Consider the following 14,603-nt stretch of genomic DNA (forward strand, 5'->3'; position numbering starts at 1 on the left):
TTGCCATTTCCAAGCTTGGGCCTCTTTTGGGGCAGCTCCCACCTTCACAGAAGCCCAGTCCCGTTCATGGATTGTGCTGGGGTTTTCTCCTTTGACCTGACTACATCTGCTTTCTGTCTTTGTTCCTGAGATGTTCATCTGTAAGAAAAATGACGGGATAAAAATATAACCCGGGATTGAGAGCTGGCATGACAGATAGGAAATTATGATTGTTCATTTCAGCCTAGAATTTAGCCCTGTTAAGATCATTTTGAAATTTGAGTGTAATATAAATAAAGACTTGGAATTTAGCTTCAAAAGGGCAATTATACCAGGATAGAATGGAGAAAACCCAGTTTGGTATTAATTTGTGAAAAAAATTATAGGGCATTTGGTTTATTACAAGCATTAAAAGGTATGATACAAGGCTGTGGATGTGATTACTAAAAAAGCCAATGCAGGACGTCCTAAAATGGTGAAATAGAAAACCCTGCTTTTGTCCCCCAGCAAACATTAGGCAGCTCTCCATGAACAAATACAGTTCTAGGAGAGATCAGGATTCCACTTAAACTTCAGCAACACAGTGAAACCAAAAGCCTGAGAAACATGTATCTCAATAAAGCTGGAAAAAAAACAAACAAAAATGGTAATGCAACTTTAGATTTTATTTATTTATTTGTTATTTATTTTATTAAAAATTTTTTAGAAAACATTTATTTTTTTTTGAGAGACAGAGAGAGACAGAGAACAAACAGGGGAGGGGCAGAGAGAGAGGGAGATATGGAATCTGAAGCAAGTGCCAGGTTCTGAGCTGTCAGCACAGAGCCCGATGCCCGGCTTGAACTCATAAGCTGTGAGATCGTGACCTGAGCTGAAGTCGGCTGCTCAACCGACTGAGCCACCCAGGCACCCCAAGGTTTTATTTTTAAATGTGAAACATTTTTAAAAGAGATGTTTCACAACATTGATATATAATTTTTTTTTACAAAGAAATGTTTGTTTGTATCTTCTTCCCTTATTTTATTGGGATGTGATATTAAACTATTTTATGTTGATTTGTGAGGGCTTTATATGTATTGCCTCTTTGAAGTCACATATATTGTGTATGTTTTTCTAGTTGTGATGTCACATTTTGTGTATGATAACTTTTGCTTCTTTTTTTTTAAATTGTTTTTAACATTTATTTATTTTTGAGACAGAGAGAGACAGAGCATGAATGGGGGGGGGGGTCAGAGAGAGAGGGAGACACAGAATCTGAAACAAGCTCCAGGCTCTGAGCTGTCAGCACAGAGCCCGATGCGGGGCTCGAACTCATGGACCGCGAGATCATGACCTGAGCTGAAGTCGGATCCTTAACTGACTGAGCCACCCAGGTGCCCCAACTTTTGCCTCTTAAATGTTTAAAATTTTGATTAGTTTTTTTTGTTTTTTCAACGTTTATTTATTTTTGGGACAGAGACAGAGCATGAACGGGGGAGGGGCAGAGAGAGAGAGGGAGACACAGAATCGGAAACAGGCTCCAGGCTCCGAGCCATCAGCCCAGAGCCCGACGCGGGGCTCGAACTCACGGACCGCGAGATCGTGACCTGGCTGAAGTCGGACGCTTAACCGACTGCGCCACCCAGGCGCCCCTTGATTAGTTTTTAAATCTGAATATTTTGCATCATGTTTAAAAGTGTCTTCCTCTAAGATTATAAAATACCCTTCTGCATTTTCTTCTAGTGTTTTTGTAGTTCTATTTTTATATTGAAAGCTTTGATCCACTTGAAATTTATTTTTGGTCATGTGCAATCTGAAGTCCTGTCGTTATTCTTCTCTGAATTTTTAACTAACTGCTCCAATGTCATTAGGATTTTTGTGTCGATATTTGTAGTTGAGATTCTTTTGTGTGCTACCTTTGTCAGGATTGTGCTAACCTCAAAAAAATGAATGGAGAGGATTTTTATGGAAAATACAAAGGAAAATATACTCTGAAACAGAGTGACATGATATAAATCTCTCACAGTTCTCTGCTTAAAATCAATGGTATTCCCATGCCCTTAGGGTAAGCCAGCATTTCCTGGCTAGGCTTCAAGGCCCTTTGTATCTGGCCCCTTTTTCCCTGAAGCCTCTTTGCTTCCTCTCTGCTCTGTCTTGCCCCCTTCCTTCCACCAGGGTAGTAAGCATTGTGAAGGTCAGGATTTTTGTGGTGTTTTGCTTTCTGCTGTACCTCCAGCACTCAGAAAAATGCCTGGCACATTGTAAATGCTGGTAATATTAGTTATAGGAAAAACTTGCAATTCCTGGAAAAAGCCACTGTATCCTCCAAACTTCCATGTGAACTCATCTCTCTTTTGGGTACCTTCTCCGCATACTTCGTGTTTAGATAAATGTGTCCTTTACGACTCAACTTAGATATTACCTAGTCTGCAAAAACCATCTCGAGCCTGGGTTAGGTACCCATGGAGCATCAGTATTGTGGTGCTAATCATGCTGTATTTTAATAGGAATTTCCTATGTATGGGGAGGAGGCTGGGAGGGACTCCCTGTCTAAAACTATCAATAGGGTCCATTTGGGGGTTGAAAGTGATGCTAAGTCTCTCACAGTGTGAGGAGAGCTACCAATACTGGGTCTAAAAGCCACTCCAGGGCCTTCTGAGGAAGAGCTGACTCGGAAATGATACCATCAGGCACATTGTTCTAGGTGCCAAATGACTTGGAAGGCTAGAAGGGGTTCATTTTCAGAATCGCAGGTGGTCAGCCTGGCAGGAAATGCTGTGGCTCTTCCCACCCTTTCCCATGTTTGCTCTCTTTTTTCCCTAAGCCAAGTGAAGATGCAACTCGAAGAGACTTGAATTCAGGGGCTGCAGGCATCTGCAAGAATGGGAGTCTGGCATCCCATTCCTCAGATGGAGTACTGCTGAGGCGGTGGATTGGGATCTGGTGGTGGGCCCTGGGCCTACCTGAGCAGGGCAAAGGAGGACTGGAGAGAGATGATGGTGTGACCTGAAGCAACTAGCTGGTATCCAGGGCAAAAGGAGTGCCTGCTGGGCAGGGGGACTCCAGCCGGAAGCTGCTGTGGGAGCACTGTCAGGGGTAGGAGCTAAAGAGGGGACCTGAAAGAGGTTGACTAGGGCTGGACCTCCCCTCAGGAAGCCTGTGGTGCAGACGCCTCCCAGGGCTCCTGAAGGATGTGCACCATGTGCTACATGAGACACGGAGCATCAGTTATAGGCGATACTTTTTCTTCAACCTCCCCACCCCAGCACACAGGAAGGAGTAGAGCAAAGGTATTCCAGGCTTCTACTCTACTCTTCCACTCGTGAGGTAGCCTGACCTGGGGGAGAAGAGGGAACATTTATGTCAGAGTTTAAACATGGAATTTTAATAACTAAAAGTGACCAGAAAGCTACAAGATCTGCCTGAGATGTGAGGGGAAAGAGTGATATAACACAACCGGGGAGAGTATTTGGAAACAAAGAAAACCATTTGATCTTTGTACTCTACTTGGTTCACAGGATTCAGTGAACTGCTTATACTTGTTCTCACGCTTGTCCCTATCTTGCTTTGGTTTGTAAGCTCCTCGCAGGTGAGACTTTGTAGCCCGGTACCTGTTACATAGTAGGCATTTCATAAATATTTGTTGAATGAATGAATAAATGAGTGGGTGAGTGAATATAGCAAGGTGGCTAAGGGAAGTGAGTCATCCCAGATAAAGAATTATTTTACATACTGATGTATTAAAACTTATTGAGGGATAAATTGGTCTGGGTTCAGTAAAGGGAAAGAAACCATACAGCAATTTGAGCAGGGGAAGTTTAATATAGAGAATTATTAGCTATGACAGAGGATTGTGTAATGCAGCATTGGTAAGAAGTAGATCTCTAAGTAATATAGGACCAGCAGGTATATGGAGCAGCTACCACCCCTAGGGCTGAGGTCAAGTGTCCAAGGAAGAATTCATCCCCTTCAGCGCTGAGCTCCAGACCTTGCTGGAGAGGCCCAGGCCGTGGCTCACTGAACAGTTGACAGGTTGCTATGAGCTCTTCTGGTGGAATTTGCTGGAAATCTGCCAGGGAAATCTGTTCATGGGGAGGTGTCTCACAGAAGGTACGCAGCTACAAAACTGCCTGGGGGTAAAAGGGGCAGCTGGCTGCCAGGAGTTGGGGAAACCATTTATACTCTAGGAGCTCTATTTGTAGTGCTAGAAAAGTGGCTCCTGCTGTAGGAGCCAGGTGCCGGATCTTCAAGAGAACACACACCAGGATGCAAGCTCTTCCTGCGATCTTTCCAGTGCCCTCTACTGACAAAACATTTAGTCAGTAGACGAAGGAAAAATGTTTAAAGGGCCCAGATCCATTTTCATAGAGCAGGCAGGGAAGAGTAAATTTGGATCTGAAAGGCAACAGCTTGCTAAAAAATATGGGGGAATTTATATACGTAAAGTGTGCTGGCCTGCCCTCTGAAGTAGAAGCTTGTGTACATAACTCTTTTCTTTTCTATCCTCCCTTCCTTCCTCCCTTCCTTCCTTCCTTCCTTCCTCCCACCCTCCTTCCCTCCCTCCTTCCCTTCTTTCTTCCTTCCTTCTTTCTCCCCTTCCTTCCTTCCTTCCTTCCTTCCTTCCTTCCTTCCTTCCTTCCTTCCTTGCAGTTGAGGTCATTGACAGTACTTTTCTGCAATTTCTGAATTGCAGGAAATTTCTAATTTCCTGAATTCTAGCGGCAGCTTTCCCTACCTTTACTCCCTCAATACTTCCAATATCTAGAATGATTTGTTTTCCTGAACAAAATCATGGCTGACAAATTCATAACTTTACTTTTGTTAGTTACTTAAGAACATGGCTAAGAATGTACATTGCTGAGCAATAACGTTACATTTTAAGTTTTACATCTTTACTTTAACACCAGGTTATTAGTCATCTTTTCTCCTGCCTTGAAAAACACTTGCAGCCTTCTTCCTGTGGACTGAGAAAGCAAAGACAGTTCACTGAGCTCTTTTGAAAGGCACTTCCACATACCTTATCTCGTTTGATCCTCAAAATGGCCTTGTGACAGGCAGGAAGGCAATAATTTATGGATCTATCCATCTGTCTATGCATTCAATAAATACTTATTGAAACACTATGGATGTACCAACTCTAATGGGATTAGAGAATTAAAAGATAAACCGCTTGCCTCCAGGAATGTGCAGTCAAAAAAGAAACTTAGTATGATATGATAAGTATGATATGATAAGTGGTAAGATGTATTCTGGGAGCCCATATAGAAAAAAGAGACTAATTTTGTTTCCATCTTCAACCACAAGTGAATATTTGTAATACAATAGAAGGTCTGTATTTTGGTGCAGATAACTTAATTTTTCCCCTGGGTGTTCTTAGTCTCCCTCAAGTAAATTTTCAGTGGTGTTCCTAGAGTCTGACTTAGGCAAAGTTGAGCTTAGAGGAAATTGGGCTTTATTTATGAAGCTTTTGGTTTTATATAAGCGAGAGATCTCATGCAACTCTCACAATCACCCTGTGAGTTGTGCATTGTGACCCTACTCCATCTTTTATGGTTGGACAAACTAAGGCTCCAGAGAGACTAAATTTGCTCAACTGGACACACAGCTAGGACTAAGTGTCAGGGCTGGATAAGAACCTGACCTATTTCGGGGTGCCTTGGGTGGCTCAGTTGGTCAAGCGTCTGATTCGATTTCAGCTCAAGTAATGATCTTGCTCATGAGTTCAAGCCCTGCATGGAGCTCCGCACTGGCCGTGTAGAGCCTGCCTGGAGTTCCCTCTTTTTCCCTCTCTCTCTGCCCCTCCTCGCTTGTGTTCTCTCTCTCTCTCTCTCAAAATAAATAAACTTAAAAAAAAAAAAAAAGAACCTGACCTGTTTCTACAGGCTTGAAGCATGTTTGATGATGCCACAGGATCTCTTAGATGCTGCAAAGCCTTTTTTTTTTTTTTTTTTTTAAGAAGGAAACTTTGAAACTTAGTTTAGGCAAATAAATGGCAAGTGATTTTGGATTGCTGATCTTAATTTTTGCTTTACATTCTTTTTCTTATTTTTGGCATGATTGCTTTTCTCATCAAGAAGAGGTTATCCTGTTTTTAGGTTTGACTCTTGAGCTAAGCTGAGGTGCTTCTTTGTCAGGCTGTGGTGCCTGGTCTGATGGCCTGCTAAATAGCTTTCTACCTAGGATCCTCCTTACTACAGATCTAAGAAGGCCTGGATTTGCCTAGAAAAAAAAAATATATAAATATAAATATAAATATATAAATATATATATTTGCCTAGAAATATATATATATATTTATGCATATATATGCATATATATGCATATATATTAAGTATATTAAACATATTAAAATATATCAAATATATTAAAATCTATAATAAAATATATTAAATACATATATTAAATAAATATAAATATATATATATGTAAATGCATGGAGATACTTGCTATGAGTGTGAAAAGGAATTGGACATTAATTAACTTTGGCTGGATTATGAGAACAGGAAACCACTTGAGAATAGAATAAGTCATTGTCAATCTGGTGAAACAGAAGAAGTGGTCCTGTGTTCCGAAGTAGGCATTTTCCTTGGTGTCAAGTAGATACTGAATATCTTCCTTTTCAAAAAAGTTGCTAAAGCAAGACAAGAACCCTCCCTTTTGCCCACTGCTCACTGAATATAAAGTCTGCAGGGTGGAATTCTGCCTAATCAGCCTTGCTTTCTAAGCTTTCACACAATCAGTAATGTTGGCTTGTTCTGAGGTTTCATTTTAATCTTCATGGATTTTTGAAAACTGAAGCTTTGCCCAGACTGAGACAAGCAACCCTACCCTTTCAAACATTAATTTATTTCTTATTTTGGGTTGACTATTTCCAAACATAGACCACTTTCTGTACTGCTTGTCCTCGTAGAAGAGTTTATAATTCTCTCATAGAGGGTTTTACATGAAAATGCCCATATGTTATAGTTTTAGAAAAAAAATATTTTGAGCAGTGAAACAAGAATGGGTTATATCCAAATCCTGTCGCAGTCTGAGAATTCTAGTTTTAAAATGTGTATTAGAGTGGCTAAAAGTGTGGGGTCTTGTTAAGAAGACCTGAGTTTGGATCTCATTTTTGTTAATTCATTTTTTTATTAATCTTTACTAAGTTACTTTTCCTCCCTACGCCCAATTTTATTATGTGAAAAAGGGGGATGTAGCTGGTATCTCCTGTTGGTCTTGTTGATCTATGTTTTACCATAAGGTAAAAATTATTTTACAGACTCAGTGGCTTTCAGCACCTTTCCCCCTCCCTGGGAGAAGTTGCCTTGGCTGGTTCCTATTTGCCTTGCTAGATGGATTCTTCATTCTTCTCCTCCCTGCTGTGTGCTGTGGGGCCGAACCTTAAGGACTGTCTCCACCAGCAGGAGCAACACATGTTTTTGGGGATATGACATCGGCACATTAATACTCACTTTGCAGAGTGGTTGAACGAGATGATAAATGGAAAGCACTTGGTTTCCACATGTTTACCATGGCCAGGAACCGTGCTCTTATGTCAGAATACGGTGACAAGTGTCAGATGTCAGAAGGTGACATTCCCCTCCTCCAATTTTCTCAATCTTTTTTGTTTTCCCCCATGATATACACTAGTCAGGGCATTTCTCTGTTCCCAGGAGTGGGTGATATATAGGTGTTCTCTCCTCCTCTTCCTCAATCCCAACATATAGTCCACAATCTCCATCCTTGTGCCACCTTCCAAGACTCAAAAACATGGCTGCCAGAAACTAAGTAAGACATCTGTCTGCGGTAGTGGGGGTACCATTAATCCTGCGGTCATTCATTGGTGCCTGCTTTCGCCTAGACACCGTGCTGGCCCGCCTGATTTGCGTTTCATGATTGCACAATTTTATACATGTGAATTAAGCTGCCACAGACTGTACTATATTTCCCGCTTGTTACTTTAAGCTGGAAGGATATCCTAAAAAAGCTGGTGAAATATACTCAGAAGAATATTAATAAGCTTAGGAGAGATCATGATTAGTTAATAAAAGAAGACAACAAAGGAGAGGAGAGGAAATTGATTTCAACCTGAGTTAGACAGGGGACAGAAAAAACACATTTTGAACCTTGCGTACGTTCATTTTTGGCTAGAATTTTTAATGTTGTTTTTATAGTGATTATTTTGTTGTTTTATTTCCTAGAAGTTTTTGGGTAGATTGGATGATACATTATGAATCAAGAAAATGGAACCCGAGTATTGTTTGGACAGTTGATGCTTAAGAAGCTGATTTTTGTTGTTTTAAACTTTGTCTGAAGCACATTTTTACAACTGAATAAGGTACCTGTGGGGATTGATAGAAAACATTTGCTAAATGTTTTGTTCTTAGAGCAAAGCCTTTTTATTTGTGGAGGAGTTGGCATTAATGCACCTTTGTGTAAGACCTTAGTTTGGACCCATTACCTTAATATTGACCTCAGAATCTGTCATGCTGGAATCTCCAGTAGCTTTTACACCAGGAATATTGGGCTTAATGAGCTTTTAACAAACCAGGCAGCATTCAGAGATGAAGAAATGTCCCTTGGCCCTTTGACATTTTCCCCAGGAGTCCTGGGCAGCACTGAGTTCACCCATTCCTTAGCACTCAAAGCATTTCCAGCCTGCAGTAGCATTTTTAGTGCTTTGCTTTGAGCTCTAAATGACAGTGGCCCATGTGTGGACTTTGGAATTAACAGTCTTGGCTTTAAATGTTGGTTCTTCCGTTTACTAGCCGTGTGATCCTAAGAGGTTTCCTTAATCTCCTTGAGCTTTGGTTTACTCATTTGCAGTAAGAGGATAATAATGGCAACTTGGGAGCCTTGTTTTATTTTTATATTTAAGATTAAAATATATATACAGATAATAATTTTATAAATATAATATATATATTCGTTGTGTATATATATGTGTATACATATATATGGAATGTAATTCTAATTCAAATATAGTTAACATACTGTGTTTATATTCATTTCAGGTACACAATATAGTGATTTAGCAATTCCATATATTACTCAGTGCTCATCATGGATAAGTGTGCTCTTATTCCCCTTCACCTATTTTGCCCATCCCCCACCCACCTCCCCTTTGGTAACCACCAGTTTGTTCTCTATAGTTAGGAGTCTGTTTTTGGTTAGCGTCTTTTCTTTTCCTTTTTCATTTGTTTCGTAAATTCCACACGTGAGTGAAATCATATGATATTTGTCTTTCTCTGACTGACTTATTTCCCTTAGCATAATACTCTCTAGCTCCATCCATGTTGTTGCAAATGGCAAAATTTCATTCTTTTTGGTGGATGGCTGAGTAATATTTGATTGTATATATGTATCATGTCTTCTTTATCCATTCATCAATTGATGGATTCTTGGGCTGCTTCCATAATCTGACTATTGTAAATAATGCTGGAATAAACATAGGGGTACATGTAACCCTTTGAATTAGTGTTTTTGTATTCTTTGGGTAAATACTCAGTAGTGCAGTGACTGGATCATATGGTAGTTCTGTTTTTTAATTTTTGAGGAATTTTCCATAGAGGCTGTACCAATTTGTATTCCCACCAACAGTGCATAAGGGACCCTATTTCTCTACATCCTCACCAACACCTGTTTCTTGTGTTTTTGATTTTAGTTATTCTGACAGGTGTGAGGTAATTTCTCATTGTGGTTTTGATTTGCACTTCCCTGATGATGAGTGATGTTGAACATCCTTTCATGTGTCTGTTGGCCATCTGGATGTCTTCTTTGGAGAAATGACTGTTCATGTGTTCTGCTCATTTTTAAATTGGATTATTTGGTTTTTGGGTGTTGAGTTGTATACTTTATTTATATGTTTTGAATACCCTTTAATTGTTTATCAGATGTGTCATTTGTGAATATCTTCTCCCATTCAGTAGGTTGTCTTTTAATTTTGTTGTTTCCTTTGCTACACGGAAGCTTTTTATTTTCATGTAGTCACAATAGTTTGTTTTAGCTTTTGTTTCCCTTGCCTCAGGGACATATCTAGAAGACATATCTAGAAAGGTGTTGTTATGGCCAGTATCAGATAAATTATTCCCTATGCTCTCTTCTAGGATTGTAATCTTTTCAGGTCTCACATTTAGGTCCTTAATCCATTAATTTTTTAAAAATATCTATTTAATGGGGCGCCTGGGTGGCGCAGTCGGTTAAGCGTCCGACTTCAGCCAGGTCACGATCTCGCGGTCCGTGAGTTCGAGCCCCGCGTCGGGCTCTGGGCTGATGGCTCGGAGCCTGGAGCCTGTTTCCGATTCTGTGTCTCCCTCTCTCTCTGCCCCTCCCCCGTTCATGCTCTGTCTCTCTCTGTCCCAAAAATAAATAAAAGTTGAAAAAAAAAATTAAAAAAAAAATATCTATTTATTTTTGAGAGAGTGACAGAGCCTGAGTGGGGGAGGGGCAGAGAGGGAGAAGGAGACACAGAATGTGAAGCAGGCTCCAGGCTCTGAGCTGTCAGCACAGAGCCCAATGTGGGACCTGAACTCAATAACTGCGAGATCATGACCTGAGCTGAAGTTGGACACGTAACCGACTGAGCCTTGGATATGGTGTAAGAAAGTAGTCTGGTTTCACTCTTTTGCTTGTAGCTGTCCAGTTTTCCCAGCACCATTTGTTGAAGAGACTTTTTCCCGTTGCATGTTCTTGTCTCCTTTGTCAAAGATTAATTGACCATATAATCATAGGTTTACTTCTGGGCTTTCTATTCTGTTCTGTTGATCTATGTGTCTGTTTTGTGCCAGTACCATACTGTGTTAATCACTACAGCTTTGTAGTATGTCTTGATATCAGATTGTGATACCTCCAGTTTTGTTCTTTACCAAGACTTATTTGGCTATTTGGGGTTTTTGTAGTTCCAGACAAATTTTAGGATTGTTTGCTCTAGTTCTGTTTGAAAATGCTGCTTATATTTTGATAGGGATTGCATTAAATGTGTATGTTGCTTTGGGTGATATATAGACATTTTAACAATGTTTGTTCTTCCAATTCATGAGCATGGAATGCCTTTCCATTTCTTTGTGTTGTCTTTAATTTTTTTTTATCAATGTTTTATAGCTTTTAGAATATAGGTCTTTCACTTTGTATTTTTGTATTGTCTTCTACACATTTATAGTGTTGCTTTTGTCATGGAAGTCTTTAATTGAACTAGAATTGATTTTTGTATACATTGTGAAGTAGTAACCCAATTTCATTTTGTTTATTTGAATTTATTTCCAGCAACATTTATTAAAATAATTCATTCTTTACCCACTGACCTGCATGGATCTATTTCTAGTCTTCATTCGGTTTCATTGATTTATTAGTCCAACCTGTTCCACCAGGGATAGAGGTGATACACATTTTATATTATACTGACCTTAGGTAATACATAGTTGCTGTTATAAACCCTTATTAATTTGAACAGTTTAGATGTAGATGGATGTTGAATTTTACTGGATGATTTTGTATGATTTTTATGCATCTACTGAGACAAAGATATGGTTTTTCTTCTTTTATATTATAGCATGGAAAATTCTATTAATTTAACTTTCTAATATTAAACCAACTTTGCATCCTGGCATATATTCAGTTTGTACACTGTTGAATTTGAATTATTAATTTCATGTAGGATTGTAGTATCTAGTTAGATAATTTTTCCTTTTTTTATTGTCCTTATCAGATTTCTACATCAAGGATACACAAGTCTCTAAAAAGTGAGTTGTGGGGAATTCCCTCTTTCTCCTTTCTGAAATAGTTTATGTAAGATTTCAATGATCTATTCTTTAAGATATAAAAGAATTTTTAAAAAAAGGTTTTTGGCCCTGATGTTTTCTTCACAGGAAATTAAAAAAATAGGTTTAGGGGCGCCTGGGTGGTTCAGTCAGTTAAGCGTCTGACTTCAGCTCAGGTCATGATCTCATGGTTTGTGAGTTCGAGCCCCACGTGGGGCTCTGTGCTGACAGCTCGGAGCCTGCAGCCTGCTTCAGATTCTGTGTCTCCTTCTCTCTCTGCCCCTCCCCCACTTGTGCTCTGTCTCTCTCTATCAAAAATAAATAAATGTAAAAAAAACATTAAAAAATAGGTTTATAGGAGATCTTTTAGGGTTTCTAGTTCTTGTGGGTTAGTTTTTGTAAGTTTTATCATCTCAATTTTATTAAAAAAATTTTTTTTTTCAACGTTTATTTATTTTTGGGACAGAGAGAGACAGCACGAACGGGGGAGGGGCACAGAGAGAGGGGGACACAGAATCGGAAACAGGCTCCAGGCTCTGAGCCATCCGCCCAGAGCCTGACGCGGGGCTTGAACTCACGGACCGCGAGATCGTGACCTGGCCGAAGTTGGACGCTTAACCGACTGCGCCACCCAGGCACCCCTCAATTTTAAAATGTATTGGCATAGAATTGTTGACAATATCCTCTTAATCTGTTTAATTTCGGTAGCATCTGTAGTTAGGTGTTCTGTTTCATTCTTGACATTATTTATCTGTGCCTTCTTTCTTCTTGGCTAGGCTTGACAGACGTATGTTTAGTATCTTTTCAAAGAACTGATTTTTTTAGCTTTGTTGATTCTCTCTCTCTTTCTCTATGGGACAAAAGTAGAAAAAGTTATATATATATTTATATCTCTCTCTATATGTAACTTTTTATAGAGAGAGATATAAATATATATCTCTCTCTATATATCTATACATATATAAATATATATCTCTCTATCTATATCTATCTATCTACCTATCTATCTCACGTTTCCTTATTTCATTTCCCTCCCCACTGTGTCAAAGTCCTATATTTTTGTCTATTACTTTGGTGGCTACCATTTATATTTTAACATGCCTATTTAATGAAGTCTAAAGTTTATACATATGTTTGGCTTCCTTCCTAACAGCACATTGACCATAGAATATTATACTTCTGATCATCCTCTATTATTTTATTTTACTCTATTTTTGGTATTTTAGTTCTATCCTGACTTCCCTCCCATCATTCATTATTGTTTTAAACAACTAATATTTATTATTTATTTACTCTCACCACTGTTATAGTATTGGAAGCCCTAGCCTCAGCAGTCAGACAACACAAAGAAATAAAAGGCATCCAAATTGGCAAGGAGGAAGTCAAACTTGCACTCTTCACAGGTGACATGGTACTCTGTGGAAAAAAACAAAAGACTCCACCAAAAAACTGCTAGAACTTATACATGAATTCAGCAAAGTCATAGGATGTAAAATCAATGTACAGAAATCAGTTGCATTTCTATACACCAATAATGAAGCAGCAGAAAGAGAAATCAAGGAATTGGTCCTATTCACAATTGCACCAGAAACCATAAAATACCTAGGAATAAACCAAACCAAAGAGGGAAAAATCTATACACTGAAAACTATAGAAAGCTTATGAAAGAAATTGAAGACAACACAAAAAAATGGAAACTTTCCATGCTCATGGATTGGAAGAACAAATATCATTAAAATGTCGATACTACCCAAAGCAATCTACATATTCAATGCAATCCCTATCAAAAATAACACCATAGTCTTCACAGAACTAGAACAAATAATCCTAAAATTTGTATGAATCCAGAAAAGACCCCAAATGGCCAAAGCAATCCTGAAAAAGAAATCCAAAGCTGGAGGCATCACAATTCTGGACTTCAATCTGTATTACAAAGCTGTAATCATCAAGACAGTATGGTACTGGCACAAAAACAGACATATAGATCAATGGAACAGAATAGAGAACCCAGAAATGGACCCACAAATGTATGGCCAGCTAATGTTTGACAAAGCAGGAAAGAGTATCCAAGGAAAAAAGACAGTCTCTTCATCAAATGGTGCTGGGAAAACTGGACAGTGACATGCAGAAGAATGAACCTAGACCACTTTCTTACACCATACACAAAAATAAACTCAAAATGGGTGAAAGACCTAAATATAAGACAGGAAGGCATCAAAATCCTAGAGGAGAAAACAGGCAACGACATTTTTGACCTCAGCTGCAGCAACTTCTTACTTGACATGTCTCCAGAGGCAAGGGAAACAAAAGCAAAAATGAACTGTTGGGACCTCATCAAGATAAAAAGCTTCTGCACAGTAAAGGAAATGATCAGCAAAATTAAAAGGCAACCTACTGAATGGGAGAAGATATTTGCAAATGACATATCAGATAAAGGGTTAGTATCCAAAATCTGTAAAGAACTGATCAAACTCAACACCCAAAAAACAAATATTCCAGTGAAGAAATGGGCAAAAGCCATGAATAAGTACTTCTCCAAAGAAGACATGCAGATGGCCAACCGACACATGAAAAAATGCCCAACATCACTCATCATCAGGGAAATTCAAATCAAAACCACAGTGAGATACCACCTCACATCAGTCAGAATGGGTAAAATGAACAACTCAGGCAACAACAGTTGTTGTTGAGGATGCGGAGAAAGGGGAACCCTTTTGCACTGCTGGTGGGAATGCAAACTGGTGGAGCCAGTCTGGAAAGCAGTATGGAGTTTCCTCAAAAAATTAAAAATAGCACTAACCCTACGACCCAGCAATTGCACTGCTAGGTGTTTATCCAAAGGATACAAAGATGCTGATTTGAAGGGACACATGCACCCCAATGTTTATAGCAGCACTATCAACAATA

General features: G+C 39.1%; 1 long non-coding RNA gene across 2 annotated transcripts in view; it reads left to right on the plus strand.

The window, feature by feature from the left end:
* Positions 1–14,603, plus strand: part of LOC109491541 — a 63,359-nt gene that overhangs the window by 31,084 nt on the left and 17,672 nt on the right. For both annotated transcript variants that reach the window (XR_002144958.3, XR_006585565.1), the window contains exon 3: positions 11,645–11,678. This is a non-coding gene — a long non-coding RNA (uncharacterized LOC109491541). The remainder of the gene's footprint in view (positions 1–11,644; positions 11,679–14,603) is intronic.

Source organism: Felis catus, chromosome C2 (genome assembly GCF_018350175.1).
Source record: "Felis catus isolate Fca126 chromosome C2, F.catus_Fca126_mat1.0, whole genome shotgun sequence".
Lineage (NCBI taxonomy): Eukaryota > Metazoa > Chordata > Mammalia > Carnivora > Felidae > Felis > Felis catus.